General features: G+C 42.2%; 1 pseudogene; it reads left to right on the forward strand.

Moving 5' to 3' along the window:
• Positions 1-5,873: 5,873 nt before the first annotated feature.
• LOC124778311 lies at positions 5,874-5,991 on the forward strand (annotated as a pseudogene).
• The last annotated feature ends 12,358 nt before the right edge of the window (positions 5,992-18,349 follow it).

Here is an 18,349-nt window from a genome sequence, read left to right on the forward strand (position 1 = left end):
CATAAGTTCTAGTAAAGATATGGTTCAGAGGTAACGATCTACCGTTAGTTCCACTATAAAAATTCTAGAAGGCAAAGTTTTCATTCAAGCGAGCTGAAACTTTTTCTGTGCTTTCAAACAACTTAATTGAATACTAGCAAAAAATTAAGAAGTTTCTGAAGTAATTTGTAGATATATTATTAATGATTATGTGCCCGAGATAGCAGTCGTTCGGAGGCTGCTGCAGTATGCAGATAGCCGTAGACAACAGATGTTCCCTCGGCCATCCGCTCCGGCACCTATATAGATAAAGCCCGAGAGCCAGTAGATAACTTCGCATTCAGCTACTGTAAGATCCACGTCTGTTAAACGTCGGATCGCCCTCTGCCCTGGATGGCGTCAGAGCCGAACTGTGACAAAGGGCGTTTTTTGCGGTAAAAACGGTTAGTGAACTCGCGAGGACTGTACACTGTCCTGGATCGCTTAAAATTCACCAAAGTAGCTGTTAGTGTGCCGTCCGTGTGAATTACAATTCCGTGTGGCAAGTGGTGACTTTATTTCCACTTTTATGGCGAGCATTAACTTTGAACGTTTATTGCAAACGTTCAGAGTATTTTTAGTCAGGGCGAAAGACAATCTGGTAGGAATGTACCGTAGAGGTCGCCACGGAACTGCTAAATGTGCTGTTAGAATAGAAAGACTTGTTTTCAATTAAACATAGCGAATTTCCTAGTGTAGTACGTGAGAAACCTTACGTAACATAATTATTAACTGAAACTACATACTTCTATTTAAATCGTAGTCCTGATCCCGCAAAGAAGTAGGAGAATAGAAACTTTTCTTTCAGTGGGTTGGACCAGAATGTGGCCGAGTAGACTGGAAACTAAAGTTTCTGGCTGACCACTAAATTAGTTGCCAGGCTCGAGTGAGTAAGACGGCGTGTAGAACTTATACAAACCAATATAAAACAAAATTATTTCAACCCGCTGCCCCACAAACTTATACTACACACTACTGATGTAGTACCCCTGACCATTAGCCTCAGTGCTCGGGGTATCTCGCCGATTCCTGTAAGTATTCGAGGGTGCATCTGCACTGTACGTATCATTGGCCAGCATTACCATAGTTGTATATACAGGGTGAGTCACTATCTATTACTACCAAGAATAACTCCGAAATTATGGTAGGAGCTGAAAAGTTTATGGGACAAAAGTGGCTTGGGACAACGGGGGCCATAATATAACGTTGGTTTTTTGTTGCTACGTGGGGTCGCGTCAGAGATATGATGGTCAACTTTTTTTTTAATGGGATGCTATAGTTTGCTAATTATTTTCTGAAAGCGGCTATCGAGACGAATCCAATAATGTGTAACAGTAAGGTCTTTGAAGGTCAACGAAGGTCAGGAAGTTGGCATGAACGTCCATTTACAGAAAGTGTTCGAAGTGATGACCATTGGAATGAATGCATTGCTGCAGTCTTCTTATCATGGACTGAGTGGTATTCCTTATCACATCCGCACTTATCGAAGCACATGCTAAGACAATTCGCTCTCGTATATCATGCAAATGGTAAATATTCGCCGAATACGGCGTACCCATCTAACGTACCATTGATATGTAAACACCATTTGACGGTTTGGCAATACAACACTAATAGGAACGGTAAGACTAGTATCATAGAATCAAGCGAATGTGAATGATGTATTCCGTCGAAGAACAAGTCGATATGCTTCTCGTTTACAGAGAACGCCAACGAAATTCAGCGAGATATAGAGACTTATACGCTGAAAGATATTCTTAACGTACTCACCCTACACGTCGTACATTTAAATATGTGTAAGATAAATTGAGAACAACTGGATCTGTAACGCTTCGAAAACATATCCGACAAAGGAAAGTTTTTAACGAGGAAACGGAAATTGATACTCTTGCCACTGTGGTTCGAGATCCTTGGGTTAGTTCGCGTCAGGTCGCAAGGGAATTTGGCATGAGCCAGAGTAGTATTATTCGTGTTCTGCATCGCCATAAATATCATCGTTACCATATCAGTCTCCACAGAGAATTAACTGGTACGGATTGTATGCGTCGCATTGTTCACTGCCGGTGGGCTCAACTTCAGATTCAGAGGGATGACATATTTATTAATTTGATTTTATTTACTGACGAGGCTATATTCACGAACCATGGAAATGTTAATTTGCATAACAGTCATTATTGGGCAACTGAAAATCCATGTTGCCTGCGGCAAGGTGCACACCAAAACCCATGGTCGGTGAATGTATGGTGTGGGATTCTGAAAGACATAATTATAGGCCCCTATTTCATCGAAGGAAATCTTAATTGTAGGAAGTACACCACATTCAGCTACTGTCATACTTTTGGAGTTTTTCTAGGTGGCAGCAGTTAATGACTCATCATATATATATGTTGCTGTTGTGATCTTCAGTCCTGAGACTGGTTTGATGCAGCTCTCCATGCTACTCTATCCTGTGCAAGCTTCTTCATCTCCCAGTACCTACTACAACCTACATCCTTCTGAATCTGCTTAGTGTATTCATCTCTTGGTCTCCCTCTACGATTTTTACCCTCCACGCTGCCCTCCAATACTAAATTGGTGATCCCTTGATGCCTCAGAACATGTCCTACCAACCGATCCCTTCTTCTGGTCAAGTTGTGCCACAAACTTCTCTTCTCCCCAATCCTATTCAATACTTCCTCATTAGTTATGTGATCTACCCATCTAATCTTCAGCATTCTTCTGTAGCACCACATTTCGAAAGCTTCTATTCTCTTCTTGTCCAAACTATTTATCGTCCATGTTTCACTTCCATACATGGCTACACTCCATACGAATACTTTCAGAAATGACTTCCTGACACTTAAATCAATACTGGATGTTAACAAATTTCTCTTCTTCAGAAACGCTTTCCTTGCCATTGCCAGCCTACATTTTATATCCTCTTTACTTCGACCATCATCAGTTATTTTGCTCCCCAAATAGCAAAACTCCTTTACTACTTTAAGTGCCTCATTTCCTAATCTAATTCCCTCAGCATCACCCGACTTAATTAGACTACATTCCATTATCCTTGTTTTGCTTTTGTTGATGTTCATCTTATATCCTCCTTTCAAGACACTGTCCATTCCATTCAACTGCTCTTCCAAGTCCTTTGCTGTCTCTGACAGAATTACAATGTCATCGGCGAACCTCAAAGTTTTTATTTCTTCTCCATGAATTTTAATACCTACTCCGAATTTTTCTTTTGTTTCCTTTACTGCTTGCTCAATATACAGATTGAACAACATCGGGGAGAGGCTACAACCCTGTCTTACTCCCTTCCCAACCACTGCTTCCCTTTCATGTCCCTCGACTCTTATAACTGCCATCTGGTTTCTGTACAAATTGTAAATAGCTTTTCGCTCTCTGTATTTTACCCCTGCCACCTTTAGAATTTGAAAGAGAGTATTCCAGTCAACATTGTCAAAAGCTTTCTCTAAGTCTACAAATGCTAGAAACGTAGGTTTATATATATATATATATATATATATATATATATATATATATATATATATAGTGTCTGTTCTTTTCGACATGTACAAAAATGCAGACACACAAGACGTGCTAGGGTAGTCTTTCTGGTGACCACTGTGTACGGATGGCGTAGTGGTCAGCGCATCTGCATAGTAAGCAGGATACCTCGGTTCGAATCCCGGACTGGTACAAATTTGCATCTTGTACCATTCATATAAATCAATGCCCAATTGCAGCTAACTTCTTTAATTTCTTTTGTGCCTGTTTAGAAAATTTATAGGACCAATATTAAGTTACGAATCTAGAAATTTACTACAACCGCCTTCGTATCGCACCCGAAGTGATCACGAGGTCTGTATTAGATTAATTACGGCACGCGTGGACTCCATAAAGCTTCTTCGCTCCATGTATGAATAGCTCAGGAAGAACCCCTAATAAATGTTACACTAGGAAATAAACTCTGCCATGCAAAACACAATAATTTGTAGAGTACATAGGGTGAATCAGGAGGAAAGGTACATGCTTTGAAGAGTGATAGTATTAGTTATTCTGAACAAATCTTCAAATGATCATGTACCTTGTTTTTAACTGTTTCCAAGGAAATTAATTAAAACAGTGGGGTACAGAACAGGTGCAAGTGATAGTAAATGATACATTCTGATACAATGTTTTCTTTAATTATGTGCATTTGCTCACAAAAGATGTTCAAAATATCCATCATCTAGTGCAGTGCGTTTTGCATTTCTTGTATACAGCTTCTGTGGTGCTGATCTGAGCTCATTCGTACAGTCCTTTACTTGAGCAGTCACATGTAAAATACGATCAAAAAGTTCCTCCTATGTGTCCATTCTGAATGTGTAAACTTCGCTCTTAAGCCAACCCCACAAACAGTAATGTGATGGGGTAAGATCGAGTGATCTCGGTGGCCAAGAAATGACTCCACGGCGACTGATCCAACGCAAAGCATAGGTTTCAGTGAGATACTGTATCACTGGCCGTCGTGCTGAGAGGCTGTCGTGCTGAAAGTAAATAATGTTGCAAAAGGGATACCCCTCAAGTATTCTGGTAAAAAGATATTGTACCGACTGATGCCCTCGACTTTCAAATAGCTGTATGGCGGATACAGTTAAGAAAAGGGCAAATGCTAATTTGAAGATTTTTGTTCAGAATCACGAACAGTATCACCCCTCACACTGTAAATGTAGATGTTTCATAAACAAGCTATGATTTATTGAAATTGTAACTACCGTGTCATACTGGCGATCGACAAATGGAGAATCGAGTTATCATTCCTTGCGATCTGCTTTCATAGACATGTAGTTAACAATTGTCCAATGGTTACAATCTCCTGCTTAGAAGCATATCACCAATGGTCGTTGCATTTGAACGAGAGGCCTGTTTGAGATACACAGAGGATTGGCACCAACCACACACAAAACAAACTTTTTCGTCTGCTGTGGTCTCCTCACCTGCGCTGGGCGCTGTTGTGGTTTCTTGAACAACACAGTTTCAAAAAACTAAACACTTCAAGTTTCGGCACGCAGTTAAATTCGATAGCTCACAATGGATAACGTGTTGCGCATCAAGAGGACCTGGTTATATCCTCTGGATATCACTCCTGATGCATATTCCACACCCGCAACCATGACAGTACCTGTCCCCTAGCTTATGAATTTCTCAGCAAATTTTCGGCGGCGAATTCTGCACATTCAACTGTAGAGTTAATTGCCGAGCAACAGTACCCCGGACTTTTGCAATGGGTGGCACGTCAATTGAACATGTGTATCAGAAAGACTATGGTAAAAGTTCCTCTCGTATAAAATTGCAATATCGAAACCACATGAGGCCGGACGTTACTCTGCTGAAAAAGGCTATGTGGAATCATGTCAATGGCAAGCAGTGCCTCTGGGTCTTATTCATGACCAAATTTCATCGACATGAATAATCAGTTTCTTGGAGATTATTCATTCCCCCCGTTCGGACTTACTTGGCTGAATGACACTGAAATGCACTGGCAGCTACTTTCAGGTTTCCACTTCTCCTGACCGCTCTCTATTAACTGAGACTGATGTAGTACTAATTCATTCAGTCACAGAAAATAGTATGCTGAAATATTAATTACTTGTTCAGTGACGCTTTCTTCTCCGATTTTGATTGATTTCAGCCATTCTTCTCGAGCGCTATAATTTTCTAATACGCTAGTGTTACTATTTTTTATATGTATTGAACCAGTTAGTATGTTGGAATTGTAAATACTTGTTTATTTTATTCGCAGTCATTTACAAATGGCTTGCCACATGGTGATTAATGGTCTCATTTTCATAATATTAAATTCTACATATACATAATGTGAAACTTCTTTGGCCAACTGCCTTGCCGCAGTGGTAATACTGGTTCCCGTCAGATCACCGAAGTTAAGTGCTGTCGGGCTGGACTAGCAATTGGGTGGGTGGCCACCCGGTCTGCCGGGCGCTGTTGGCATGCAAGGTGCTCTCAGGCAAACTGAGGAGCTACTTGATTGAGAAGTAGCGGCTCCGGTCTCGTAAACTGACATCCGGACGGGAGAGGGGTGTGCTGACCACATGCCCCTCCATATCCGCATTCAGTGACGCCTGTGGGCTGAGGATGACGCGGCGACATGTCGGTACCGTTGAGCTTTCCAAGGCCTGTTCGGAGTTAAGTTTTAGAAACTTATTTGAATTTTATTACTGTAATAATGTTTCAACAATGATGCTGCTTTAAATACCTGTACACTTAAATGTAATTAGGCAGTGAAAATGGCCGCGCGGGGTAGCATCGCGGTCTAGGGGGTCTTGTCATGGTTCGCGCGGCTCCCCCCGTCGGATGTTCGAGTCCTCACTCGGGCATGGATGTGTGTGTTGTCCATAGCGTAAGTTAGTTTAAGTTAGATTAATTAGTGTGTAAGCTAAGGTACCAATGACCTCCGTAGTTTGGTCCCATAAAACCTTACCACAAATTAAAAAAAATAAATGAAAATGCTTGAAATTAACAATTAATTTATTTAGGAGATAGTAAACAGGAAGATGGAAAGCAGTTTACATTTATAGAATACCACCACCGATGCTGCCCAGAAGGCAGTGCCACAGAAAGACACTAAGACTCTCGCTGCGAGGCAGCCATCTCCCAACCCATTGCTACTCGCCATCCGATGGCTAGGACCTCAGAAATACTTCCAGTCTTTTGCTCTCAGATGGAGCGATCCTGCATCTAATTTAGGTTACTCTACAATCTCTAATGAACACTTTTTTTCGTAACACTCTGGTGGTCATACATTTAGTTTTTATTCTGTGCTTATTTATCTTTGTATGTGCCGTTCTCGCCTGATCTGCTACTGCTGTCGTCTGCCTAGCTAGTATTGTCTGTGGGCTTATTCGTCGCCTGCTGGTTGCCGCCTATATTCTAGAGTCTGCTAGAACTCTTTATGCAGTTTGTCTGTAGAGTCGTTGAGATCGATCCACAAAATCAAGCCTCTAGGTGATGGTGTTACGTCGTCATGTGAGTGTGCTAGCCGTCTTTCCTCCTACCAGCGGCCACGGTAGAGAAGTACATGTTCAGGGGTCCCTCTCTCTCCGCTGGGACAATCAGCCTCTTGACCGAGGTTTACACGCAGCAAATGCGTGGTTTCGTCCACGGTCAGTTAAGAAATGTCCATTCTTGTTTACGATGAACTCACTCTCCAGGTTCTGAGCCCTCCCCTCTAACTGCGTCTGGACTGCCCGTTTCAGCTTCATATTGCCGCGCAATACTTGATAGTTACGTCTATCAGGTATATCCCGAGAGCCATGCATAATGCCTCCATTGACGTTACGCCCAAAATCTCCGATAGCAGTATGGCCACACTCCTCCGTCCGCGCTTTACCACCATGATGTCACCTCGGTCCAGAGTCGGTGTGCCCATACGCTGGCAGGAAAACACGTTGTTGACTCAAAGAGACTGCTGGACCACGTTATTATAGTCATGGGTTGTAATCTGTAGCTCATTGTGTTGGTGCTGTAATGACTTGTTGCCCTTTCGGTAGCTATTTTAATATATTGATCAAAGATAATTTTTGGGCCAGCTACGAGTACATGTCCAAGCATCTTCTAACCATATTTCTTTTTATGCTACTCGTATTTCCATTTAGTTTAACTGTAGGACTCGTTTGTAACTTACCTCGAAAACGAAGGTAGACCGCTTTATTTGCTATTATTGTCGGTCTACTTCTAACATATCAGCGTCCCATGGTTTGCAGTACTGCTGATGTTTCCACTTCAAGCTGCTCTCTAGAGTTGGATACTATCGAATAAGGAGGTCACAGTATGCAACTACTCTTTGTGTGCGGTCATCCTCTTCCATTAATGTTAGGAGGAGTTCAACAATAATCTTGTAGCAAACGAGCATCATAAGTGTAATAACAAGGAACACCAAATTTCATATTTATCTGTATCTGCATCATCTTCATCACCATTCCGCAATTCACAATTAAGTGCCTGGTAGAGGATTCTTTGAATCACATTCAGACTGTTTCCTACCGTTCCAATGTCTAACAGCCCGTGGGAAAATGATCACTTAAATCTATGTGACCGAGCTGTGATTACACTTACTTTATTACGATGATCATTTCTCCATATACAGGTTAGGGAAAGCAAAATATTTTCACATATAGAAGAGAAAATTGGTGATTGAAATTTCGTGAATAGATTTCACCACAACGAAAGAAGTATTCATTTTATTGATTGCCTCTCCGACTCTCACTCGCTTCTCTTATCCGTTATACTCTCCCCCCCCCCCCCCCCTATTTCTCGGCAATACAAATCTTTTTCGATGTCCTCCGCTGTCTGGTAAAAGCCTTAATCGCGTAGTAGTACTCTAGCACAGGACAGACAAGCGTCTTGTAGGCAATATCTTTAGATCTGTTGCATATTGTAATCGTTCTGCCAATAAACCCGGGCGTGGGAAGCGAGAACGCTACTGCACGACCACGAGATGCGGGCATGTATCAACAGACCGTTACCTTCGAGGTAATTCCAGTACTACTAACACAGTATGTGTTCAAATACCCTATTGCAAATCGACGTTAGTATACGTGCCTGTGATTCAGCGGATTACTTCTATATGTTTTCTTGGTTATTGGTGTGACCTGTGCAACTTTCCAGTCTTTTGGAACGGAACTTTCATCAAGCGGTTAAATAGTAATCCACATCCGAGGCATATTTCTTCCAATTTTACGGCAATGCTTGCTTCGCTAAGCACTCGGTGTGTTAGCTCGTTGGATGCTGGCCAGAGACTATAACTATGTGCCACAAAGACCTCTCGCACAAAACCAACTTAAACTCCCACCTAAGCCTTTTCATTGCAGAGGAACATCCCTCCAGGTTTTACATCGTGTACGATCGTGCAGTCTCAGCATGAACCAGTTATACATAAAATAATTTAGTCCATATAGAATGGAAACTATGTAGGTGCAGATATTTGTATACGTGCTTCCTTAATATGTCAGCGTGTTTTTTCCCCTCTGTGTCCAACAGTTTTGCCAAAAATACATCAGAAACTTTGAGACCTGGTCTTTTCTGCATGACCATAATGAATACGTAAATGAACTACGCCTGTCAGTGTAAACTAACTGTATTGCGTCCACACGTCTACACTTCAACAGGTGATCTGCTGCCCAGGGTAAAACAACCATTAATGGGTTGCTCCTGCCACATATACTTGGAGATACTACTCAACCTAAAAACGTACGGCTTATAGTAGCTGTAATTATTAGTCTGCAAACGATGTAAATATTGATGTTGTTCAGTACGCCGTCCTCAGTCACCAATAGAAATATCTTCACTTGACACATTGGTCCCTCTAGATACTATGTACCAATCCTTTAAAAAGGACAGTTACAAAAGCGTTTACATAACGCAGAAGCTGCTTGATGTTTGTGCTTTATTATACCATGGTACTCTTGGAAACGTGGAATGAGTTAGTGTGTGTTGACTGTCCTTAATTTTAAATGTACGCGACCATTCCTCTTGTTAGCTCGATGATAACCGCCTTCTGAGCATAGATATCACGTTTAATTAGCCCATGCAGACCCATGCAGAGACATCTGCTTTGCTGGGGCATCTACTTGTTCATTTCCAGGTATCCCAGAATGGCCTTTACCATCACGATGATGCGACAGTTCCTCTACATCTGATACAAAACGTCGACATTGTTGCAACTATGGGTTTGGCACAACTACTATGGTGATTTCTGATCGGTTGTAGGACTGACACACTAGCAGAGACGATAACTACGAAGTCTGCTGCGGACGTCTGTGCGAATAGCAGGGCTTCCAAAACGGCACTCAGTTCCGTTGTCATAATAATGGACTGTGGGTGCAGTTTCGGTAGTCCCTGTTGTTTGCTTCAGGGTACCTAACAGCAGCACCAGCTCCTTCTCTAGACTTCGACCCATGTGTATACACCACACACACATCGTGATAGTGAGACAGTCAGTTGAATCATGGTTATTGACACGTTCAACTGATCCTGGCATCTATCTGTAGAGTCGACGTTTCGTACGACGTGATGTAATGATGCAGAAGAAGTCTTTTCCACACCTTATGCCTTAATGTCTGCATCTCCGTATACTCAACCGCGACGTGTGGTGCTTATTTGTCCAATATCTTCCGAACCGGCTCATATTCATCGAAAACAGTTGTAGGAGGAATTCTAGCAGAGGAATGTTAGTCGCAACTTCAACGGTGGTTCATTCGCTTCATCCAGTAATGCGCTGGTTGGGGTTGACATAAACGCCCCAATAACCATTCGCAAGGTTTCTCAGAGCATAGTGTCGAGTCTTTGGAGCGCGCTGTCTGGTGCTGATCCCTAGCCGAGGTGTCCGTGGTCAAAGTGTGTCCTTAGCAGGGACCGGTACAAAGACATCGCTGTGCGCCGATCACAGCTCTACCATACTTCAGTCGTGGCTCTGATGAGATTAGAGGCCTTTTCATATCTGGTAATGTTATGTCGGATAAGGGGGGGGGGGGGGGCACCATAGCTTATCATCGGTTACCATCCAAAGAAATTTAACTGCTTTCGCAATTAGAGAAGTATGCTGCCTCAGCTGCATTGTTTTGGGAAATGGGATTCTATGGCGAGTAAAGATCGTAAGAGTAAACTTGCTGTCAGAGATTTCTGAGTCACTGTCAGTACACAACTCATACACACATATGAACGTTGTGTGCATTATCAAATAACAGGACCGAAGAGCGCTGGTTTCAGAATATATGCATACGTCGTCTGCATACTGTAATATTTGGCTGTCCATGGCAACGAGGTCATGAAGGTGTGCAGTATAGAGACCGAATAAAAAGGGAGCCAAATCTGAACCTTCCGGGAGTCTTCTGCTAGTTTCTCTGGTTCCCAGTGTATATCCGTGTTGCAAAAGGATTATCTTCCCATTACTCAGAAAGCTTACAAGTGGTTTTTGGAATGTGGAGTCTCTTCAGTTTTTTCCCTAAAACTGAAAAGATGACGTTGTCATATACTTTAGTCGATTCTATGAACGCAGCTGTTAAATAATTATTCCGTGAGAAATTTAGCTGTATGTTACCAACCAACCGTAAAAGAATTTCAGTTGTCCCTTTCCCTTTTGAAATCCAAATTGTTTATACTGTAATATATTTTTTTTTTTGTTTTCACTCCAACAATCTAAGCACCACTTAAAATTCTTTGCATTACCTTAATCGAATACGGTAGTAAAGTGACGGGTCGATATGACACGGATTTATCGCATATTTTCCTAGATTTGTGGATAGGGACGACACAACATGTTTTTAGCGAAGCAATTTTGATGATTTGTGTTCATTCAGAATCGTAAATTTTGAGCAGCAGCAATTCCACTTTGTATGGGAAGTACCTTTGGGTGGTTAGTTTAATCCGGGCCAGGTGCAGTACTCTTCCCTTGGGAGAGCACCATCTGGAGTTCCGCCAGCGTATATGGTTGGGTAATGACACTGTTGGGAAGGAAAACATAGGTACAAAGAAGGTAGCTGCGAAGAAACCATGGGTAACAGAAGAAATACTTCAGTTGATTGATGACAGGAGGAAGTACAAACATGTTCCGGGAAAATCAGGAATACAGAAATACAAGTCGCTGAGGAATGAAATAAATAGGAAGTGCAGGGAAGCTAAGACGAAATGGCTTCAGGAAAAATGTGAAGACATCGAAAAAGATATGATTGTCGGAAGGACAGACTCAGCATACAGGAAAGTCAAAACAACCTTTGGTGACATTAAAAGCAACGGTGGTAACATTAAGAGTGCAACGGGAATTCCACTGTTAAATGCAGAGGAGAGAGCAGATAGGTGGAAAGAATACATTGAAAACCTCTATGAGAGGGAAGATTTGTCTGATGTGCTAGAAGAAGAAACAGGAGTCGATTTAGAAGAGATAGGGGATCCAGTATTAGAATCGGAATTTAAAAGAGCTTTGGAGGACTTACGGTCAAATAAGGCAGAAGGGATAGATAAAATTCCATCAGAATTTCTAAAATCATTGGGGGAAGTGGCAACAAAACGACTATTCACGTTGGTGTGTAGAATATATGAGTCTGGCGATGTACCATCTGACTTTCGGAAAAGCATCATCCACATAATTCTGAAGACGGCAAGAGCTGACAATTGCGAGAATTATCGCACAATCAGCTTAAAAGCTCATGCATCGAAGCTGCTTACAAGAATAATATACAGAAGAATGGAAAAGAAAATTGAGAATGCGCTAGGTGACGATCAGTTTGGCTTTAGGAAAAGTAAAGGGACGAGAGAGGCAATTCTGACGTTACGGCTAATAATGGAAGCAAGGCTAAAGAAAAATCAAGACACTTTCATAGGATTTGTCGACCTGGAAAAAGCGTTCGACAATATGAAATGGTGCAAGCTGTTCTAGATTCTGAAAAAAGTAGGGGTAAGCTATAGGGAGAGACGGGTCATATACAATATGTACAACAACCAAGAGGGAATAATAAGAGTGGACGATCAAGAACGAAGTACTCGTATTAAGAAGGGTGTAAGACAAGGCTGTAGCCTTTCGCCCATACTCTTCAATCTGTACATCGAGGAAGCAATGATGGAAATAAAAGAAAGGTTCAGGAGTGGAATTAAAATACAAGGTGAAAGGATATCAATGATACGATTCGCTGATGACGTTGCTATCCTGAGTGAAAGTGAAGAAGAATTAAATGATCTGCTGAACGGAATGAACAGTCTAATGAGTACTCAGTATGGTTTGAGAGTAAATCGGAGAAAGACGAAGGTAATGAGAAGTAGTAGAAATGAGGACAGCGAGAAACTTAACATCAGGATTGATGGTCACGAAGTCAATGAAGTTAAGGAATTCTGCTACCTAGGCAGTAAAATAACAAATGACGGACGGAGCCAGGAGGACATCAAAAGCGGACCCTGCTATGGCAAAAAAGGCATTTCTGGCCAAGAGAAGTATACTAATATCAAATACCGGCCTTAATTTGAGGAAGAAATTTCTGAGGATGTACGTCTGGAGTACAGCATTGTATGGTAGTGAAACATGGACTGTGGGAAAACCGGAACAGAAGAGAATCGAAGCATTTGAGATGTGGTGCTACAGACGAATGTTGAAAATTAGGTGGACTGATAAGGTAAGGAATGAGGAGGTTCTACGCAGACACGGAGAGGAAAGGAATATGTGGAAAACACTGATAAGGAGACGGGACAGGATGATAGGACATCTGCTAAGACATGAGGGAATGACTTCCCTGGTACTAGAGGGAGCGGTAGAGGGCAAAAACTGTAGAGGAAGACAGAGATTGGAATACGTCAAGCAAATAATTGAGGACGTAGGTTGCAAGTGCTACTCTGAGATGAAGAGGTTAGCACAGGAAAGGAATTCGTGGCGGGCCGCATCAAACCAGTCAGTAGACTGATGACCAAAAAAAAAAAAAAATGACACTGTTGTCCTCTTCATATGACGCTTCGTCTTCCTTGTCCATTACGTTAGGTGGAGCTATCATTCATAAGAACTATTCACCAAAATGTTCGGCGGATAGTGGAAGTGTGGGCATATTGGACTGTTGATATTTTTAAAAATATCAGGAATCCTGTATACCGATATTTAAAAAGTTGCCATTATCGGCCGTCGCTGTATCGAAAAAAGTATCGATGTATCGGAAAAAAATTCGACGTACCTGATTATAAAAGTATCGGCTGCACAATGTAAAAATACTGCCAGTTTTAGAGCTGCATATTTAAGTACTGATTTATTATTAGACATTCTGTTCATCAACAATCTAGCAGGCTGCCTAACCCATAAGAGCAAGAATTCAGAGGGAAACCATGCACGGTCACGTTTGTTGATAACCACTTTACTAACTTTACTAACAATGGTAACTGGATGTAAGTGGCACAATAAAAGGTGTCTGATGGGACTGTCGTTCGTTTTCGTCACATATCGGATTTGCCTGGAACACTTCATGTCGACTTCCCTATTTTTTCATTTCTGCCAACGCCAGTTACCTAGCAATTGTAGTCTCAAAATAGCATGGTAAAGCTAAATGTTGCATTTCCCATTTGTAGCCTCGAGGGCCCAATACGTCAGCATTTCCCCTCAGACATCCCTCTACACCGCAAAGCTCAGTCTTGTCATTTAGATTTTTGTTCATCGTTTTCAGCAACCGTTTATGAAAAATGTCGATGTGAAGAAACTGCACACTCATTGCACTAAAAACTGTTTTCTAACGCCACTGTTGTGCTATTTCTTAAAATTATGCTCTTCTACAGTTTAAAAAGAACAATTGCAAATATTAATCGTAAGTTGCTGAAAAAATTATCTGCACTCGATATTGCCATTTTCATATTGATATCTCGATATTTCGCGGTGTTATCACGCCGATATGTATCCATATATTTCGGGAAAACATAGATTGGTTTATCGATATGTTATCAATATCGCTAGTGTAGATATATCGTCAGACCTGTTTTAATGTTCCGCATTACGTTCCAGATAGTAGATAATGGAGTTTCTTTGCAGATTATAGTCCAGAAATTGTGTTGTCCGCATCTCGTGGTCGTGCGGTAGCGTTCTCGCTTCCCACGCGAGGGTTCCCGGGTTCGACTCCCGGCGGGATCAGGGATTTTCTCTGCCTCGTGATGACTGGGTGTTGTGTGATGTCCTTAGGTTAGTTAGGTTCAAGTAGTTCTAAGTTCTAGGGGACTGATGACCGTAGATGTTAAGTCCTATAGTGCTCAGAGCCATTTGAACCATTTTTTGCAGAAATTGTGACACGATTTTTCTTTTTTTTTTTTTTTTTTTGTGCTTGAATATTTTCTTGGCCGCAGCTTGCGCTTTCTGAAGAGCAAGAAAGTCTATACTATCAGAAAGATTTTGACATTTTCTTAATGCCTCTCTTCATCCCTTGAAGACTGCGTCACTTTCTGAATCCCATCAACAGGGTGATGGCCTGTGAGTAGTCCGCTTATGTCCTTTTGTGATGTTGAGGCTTCCCCTACTTCATTGACAAGAGATACCAAGACCTCATAGTCTCTTTCTGGATTCCCATGTTCGATGACTGATTCCAGTCTATACTCCAGTAGTATTTCGTGTAGGTTCAAGGTGGTTTTGTTTGTGTACCACTTCCTGGTGATTGCTTGTTTAACATCTCCCTAGGTTGTGAGTTTATTAAAATTTGAATCGGCAAGTAGTCCGAGACTGCAATATCCGGTCTCGCTTCCCATGCTGTACCGGCAAACAGCGCAGGGGATGCTATGGTCAAGTCCACTGCCGTCGGGGTCTCATTTGGTCAGATTGTTCGTGTGGGTGAGCCATCACTGAATCTAGCATATCCACTAGCGTCTTTCCCAGTGTGTGGCATTTATGCAGCCCCACAGTGCGTGTTGGCCGTTAAAGTCATATAGCAGCAGAAGGGGTTTTCCGAGGGAGGCAATGATTGTTCTTAACTGTTGTTTGGAAAGCCTGTCATTAGGTGCTTCGTATGCTAAGATAAAAGATCGAGGTTCTTGATTCACAGAGTACCCACCATTTATAATAGTTCATGCTGAGTGCCAGTACTGACAGTGGGAAAGTGAATATCTTGTTTTACCAACAGTGCCGCACCCCCGCAGTCATCATCTCTAGCTTCTCTAATGACAGAGAAGCCGACGAGTACAAACGGTTCGTTCGGTTTCAGCCATATTTCGGTTATGGCACAAATGTCGACTTCCGAGCAGAAAATGTCGAAGACTACCTTTGCTTACCTTGAGCGAATTTGCGTTCCATTGGATGATTTTAGAGTTCATTTTGGGGTGAAGGAGTGGGGTCAAAATATGTTGGATTAACATCCGGATCGAATCTGTATCTAGTACCGAAGTAGGCACATTAATAGCCTGCTCGTATGATACGTCTTTCACCACTGCCATAATCATATTTAAAATGTTGTTAATGACGTAATTCCCAACATCTCTCTGTTGGCTGACTGTGAAACTGTGTCGGGTAGGCTCTGGGACCCATTTGAGCAAGAGGAAGGCAGAGTTCTAGTTGGTACAACTGGTCCCGCGGGTCCACTATTTGGTGGGGTCCTCTATGTTCTACAGAATTTACGCGTTGCTGGTAAGATAGCTGGGCATGCTGTATTAGAGGACGAGGTGGTGGTATCGGCAGTGAATCCACTGGAGACACCGTTCCCGGCGTCTGCGCCACTTTCGTCATAACATGGGTTAGTAGCTGTGGATTGTAGGTGTTGGTGCTGGTGCTGACAGTAGCATTGAACCGCTGTTGCGTCGGGAGGGGTGGGAATTCTGTACCTTGTCTCTTAATGTTTGGGGGAGAAGCAACAGCATTTGCATAAGGCCTGCTTCCAAACACTGCTGCAGCTTCTCGGAAGCTAATATTATTTGCAGACATTGTTTTATTAATTTCCTTGTGTTTAAAATACACGGGGCTAGTTCGAGACAGGCCATTGTAACCATCGGCACAATGAATACAGGGTGGTTAAGTGGCCCTCCCCACAGGCATCGCCTCTGTATGGCCCTGCACAGTACGCACATATTTGTTACTTCTGCACTGTTTGCTGCCATGACCACGTCGTAAACAAATACAGCGTTGTGAGACTGAGGTACATACACGCCTACTGGATAGCGAACTCCATGAATATAAACAAACTGTGGGAGCCGCTGTGATCTAAATGTTACAACACAAACTGGAGACGGCTTTGTTACGTTTTGCCCATACGGAATTATAATTTTATTATATCCCGATGGTAATAACTTACAGCAACACGTCATTTCTGTAAGTAATTTGTACCATGTAAGAAAAGCTTCAACGTTATTGATGATGCCTTGTCTAGTACTGAAGAAATTCTTTGTCAAAGAAAGAATGTTCAACTACAGCACTGACAGCTACTCCTGACACAGTCTCAATTTTCACACGACTTTTCCCTGCCGTCGTAATATTGATTGTGTTCTTGAGTAATTACTCGCAGTACGCCTAATGAATTTTCCTAGTGCCATAGGGCGTCTCTGTTTCAATAAATACGATAAAGGGCCCTTTGTTGGTAGTTGCATATAAATAAGCAGTGCAGCTTACTTATTGATAGTTGATGGTACCTTTTTGGGTAGCGTCGACTCGTAGCAGCTTCTCCATTTTGTCCCGTTGGTGGACGTCTCCTTCTTCAACCGCGCGATCTCGTTAGCGTTTCTGCGAAGGCTGCTTGCGTTTGCATTATGGGACTCGATGATTGCGTGGCTAATTACTGCGCTGATGGATGCATGAAGTGCTTCAGTATCCATTGCGACCCTGTGCGGCTGGTTTTGTGAAGTTTGTGGAGCAGGGGTACTGCAGTCGCCACCGACCATGGTGATGATCGTAACGTAACAAAATTTTTTAACGGTTCAGCATAGGCTGTGGTATTAGAACAAATACCGAAACGACCTATCGCAGTATGCACTCCGCGATCACTAGCCATTTAGGAAGTATTTACTCCATAGTGCGTGGATTTCCCCTGTACGCCAATCAAATGAATTACGGAATACACCACGTACTCGGGCCAATAAAATAACCAACAGAAGGGAAAGTTGGAAGGTGGAAGGACTATATAGACAGTCCATACAAGGTAGATGAACCTGAAGGCAGTGTTACAGAAATGGAAGAGGACGAAGAAGAAAATGAGAAGGGAGATCAGATACTGCGAGAAGAATCTGACAGAGCACCGTAAGATGTAAGTCGAAACAAAGGCCCTGGATGTAGACGACACTGCGTCAGAGCTACTTATAGCTTATGGGGAACCAGTCATGAGAAAACTCTTCCATTTGGTGTGCAAGTTGTATGAGACAGGCGAAATACCCGCAGATCATGAAGAATGTAATAATTTCAATACCAAAGATAGCAGTTGCCGACATATGTGAATATTACCGAACTATCACTATAGTAAGCCAAGGTTGCAAAATACTAAAACGAATTCTTTACAGAAGAATAGAAAAGCTGATAGAAGCCAATCTCGAGGAAGATCAGTTTGTATTCCAGATAAATGTAGGAACACGCGAGGCAACACTGACCTAAGATTTATCTCAAAAGATATTTTATGGGAAGGAAAACCTAACAAAGAGAGGCCACGACGTTTGGACCACGGATTTACTTCAAACACCGTACACCTTTAGTACGCCATTAAAACAACATAATGTGCAATTAGTAAGTTGCATTAGTCTGGCAATTCTGAGAAAATTGCAGGAGAAGTTTTACGAGTTTGTTATACAAGTGATGTATTCGTGCAAAGGTGCCTGTTGTAAGAAGCCATTGTAATCAAGCGGCTAGAGTTCGCGCTTTGCAGGGGGGTCGTAG

The sequence above is a fragment of the Schistocerca piceifrons genome, chromosome 2 (genome assembly GCF_021461385.2).
Source record: "Schistocerca piceifrons isolate TAMUIC-IGC-003096 chromosome 2, iqSchPice1.1, whole genome shotgun sequence".
NCBI classification, from domain to species: Eukaryota; Metazoa; Arthropoda; class Insecta; order Orthoptera; family Acrididae; genus Schistocerca; species Schistocerca piceifrons.